The 2,653-nt window shown below is 43.8% G+C and overlaps 1 long non-coding RNA gene across 1 annotated transcript in view; it reads left to right on the top strand.

The window, feature by feature from the left end:
• Positions 1-1,309: 1,309 nt before the first annotated feature.
• The window catches only part of LOC116034435, a 6,476-nt gene continuing 5,132 nt past the window's right edge, over positions 1,310-2,653 (top strand). The window contains exons 1-2 of the long non-coding RNA XR_004101091.2: positions 1,310-1,412; positions 1,531-1,577. This is a non-coding gene — a long non-coding RNA (uncharacterized LOC116034435). The remainder of the gene's footprint in view (positions 1,413-1,530; positions 1,578-2,653) is intronic.

Raw genomic sequence — 2,653 nt, 5'->3', positions numbered from 1 at the left:
TGTTCAGGAGTTTCTGGCTGCTCTTCATGTCCACCTGACATTCATCAACTTTGGAATCAATCTGCTATTGGAGAAACGAAAAATCACCTGGTTGTCTAACGTTTTCAGAGACAAATCAGCACAGTTCTACCAGAGAGCTGTTGCCAAGGCCATACAGAGTCCAAATGGACACCTGGACTTGTTCCTCCGCTTCCTCCTGGGTCTTTCACTGGAGAGCAATCAGACTCTCCTACGAGGTCTGCTGACACAGACAGGAAGTATGTCAGAGACAAACAAGAAAACAGTCAAGTACATCAAGAAGAAGATCAGAGAGAATCTCTCTCCAGAGAGAAGCATCAATCTGTTCCACTGTCTGAATGAACTGAATGATGGTTCTCTAGTGGAGGAGATCCAACAGTCCCTGAGATCAGGAAGTCTCTCTGCAGATAAACTGTCTCCTGCTCAGTGGTCAGCTCTGGTCTTCATCTTGCTGTCATCAGAGAAAGAGCTGGGCGTGTTTGACCTGAAGAAATACTCCACTTCAGAGAATGCTCTTCTGAGGCTGCTGCCCGTGGTCAAAGCCTCCAACAAAGCTCTGTACGTGCACACACAACTATCCAGATGAAATATAGTTTTTCTTCTTCCTGACAACGTTTTCTTGTAATTATTTTCTTATGTGTTGCTGATTCCTCTTCAGACTGAGTGGCTGTAACCTGTCAGAGAGAAGCTGTGAAGCTTTGTCCTCAGTTCTCAGCTCCCAGTCCTCTAGTCTGAGAGAGCTGGACCTGAGTAACAACGACCTGCAGGACTCAGGAGTGAAGCTGGTGTCTGATGGACTGAGGAGTTCACACTGCAGACTGGAAACTCTCAGGTTGGTGTTCAGCTGTTTCATGAGCTCTTATTTTCTTCATATAATAATTATTTAGTGGACACCGTGGCCTCAGTTCTCAGCTTCTAATCCTTTAGTCTGAGAGAGCTGGACCTGAGGAAGAAGTTAAATATTAAGTATCTTTAGTCGTTTTCATGATTCTGTATTAGATGAGGCAGCAATATCGTACTGAAGGGGTTCGCTGACTCTGGAGCCTGTCACCAGGATAAGGTTTCTGTTCACGAAACAGACATATCACTTGGATTTACAAAGAGCAGGTTTATTACAGGACTTCAGAACACTATTCTCCATCAGTGACAGATTTTGTTTCTGTCATGAGCATGCAATGCGTCTAACGCGCACATGGGTGTGTCGGTGTGTGTTTTTGCAGTCTGTCAGGCTGTCTGATCACAGAGGAAGGCTGTTCTTGTCTGGCCTCAGCTCTGAGCTCCAACCCATCCCATCTGAGAGAGCTGGACCTGAGCTACAATCATCCTGGAGACTCAGGAGTGAAGCTGCTGTCAGCAGGACTTAAGGACTCTAACTGGAGACTGGAAACTCTCAGGTATGGACAGACGGACAAAAACAGTTCCTCTGCCACTAACCGAGGAACTCTGGTTCATGTTTAATGGAGGATATGAGTGAAGGTGTATGAAGTTGATTGTGACTATTTCTTCCTGCAGGGTGGACAATGGTGGACCGCAGTGGTTGAAACCTGGTCTGAGGAAGTGTGAGTGTGTTCTAAGTTTGATTTATTCACTAATTGTCAGGGTGAATGCACATTGATCAACATCCCTGTAATTGGGCCAAAAGGATAATTTTCACCTGTTGTCCCTCTGCCTGATGTTAAATATAAAAAACACACATCTCAAATCAGAACCAGAGAGAAAATGAAACATCTGAACAGAATGAAGAGCTTAGAGGAGTCAGGCAGCATCATGTAGTAATTAATAATGCAGAAAATGAATACAGAATAATGTTAGCAGACAATCAGCACAAGCAAAATAAGCAGACTGCTGGTTGAGATTGGATTTTGTTCAGCAACATCTTGCCTGGCGTGTTTTTTTGAAGAGAGTTGAGTCTAAAGGCAGATTTTTGCTTCTGTGTAGGCTAAATGCAGAACTGTCACCGTAACCTACGTAAGGCTCCAGAGTTTCTGTTTTAGTGGCTGGAAAGATGTTAGAACTCAATCGATCGATTTAAAATCCACAAACACAACAGGCACTCACAGCTGCTTCTCATAATCCTAATTCTCAGTCTAACAAACAATTAGAAAAACAGCAAATCCACACACCATGACAATAATAACAAGAAACACATCTACTAATGAAACCAAATGACAAACACACACACACACACACACATACACACACACACACACACACACACACACACACACACACATAAAGAGAGACAAACAAACACACTGATATACACACACAAACACAAAAAACACACAGAGACACACAGAGAGATACACACAGACACACAGACAACACATATACACAGACACACACACACACAGACACACACACAAACACACACAAAGAGACACACAGACACACACACTCAGAGACACAGACACACACAGACACACACAGACACACATAGAAACACACACACACACACACACACACACACAGGCAAACGGAGACAGACAGACACACACACACAGAGACACACACATAGACACAAACACAAACACACATAAACAGAGAGAGACACACACACAGAGCCATACACACACACACACACACACACACACATTTGGAGAGACACACACAGTGAGACACACACACATATACA

The sequence above is a fragment of the Sander lucioperca genome, chromosome 5, assembly GCF_008315115.2.
Source record: "Sander lucioperca isolate FBNREF2018 chromosome 5, SLUC_FBN_1.2, whole genome shotgun sequence".
NCBI lineage: Eukaryota > Metazoa > Chordata > Actinopteri > Perciformes > Percidae > Sander > Sander lucioperca.
Note: the sequence above shows the minus strand (reverse complement) of the source record. Positions and strands in the feature narration are given on the sequence as shown.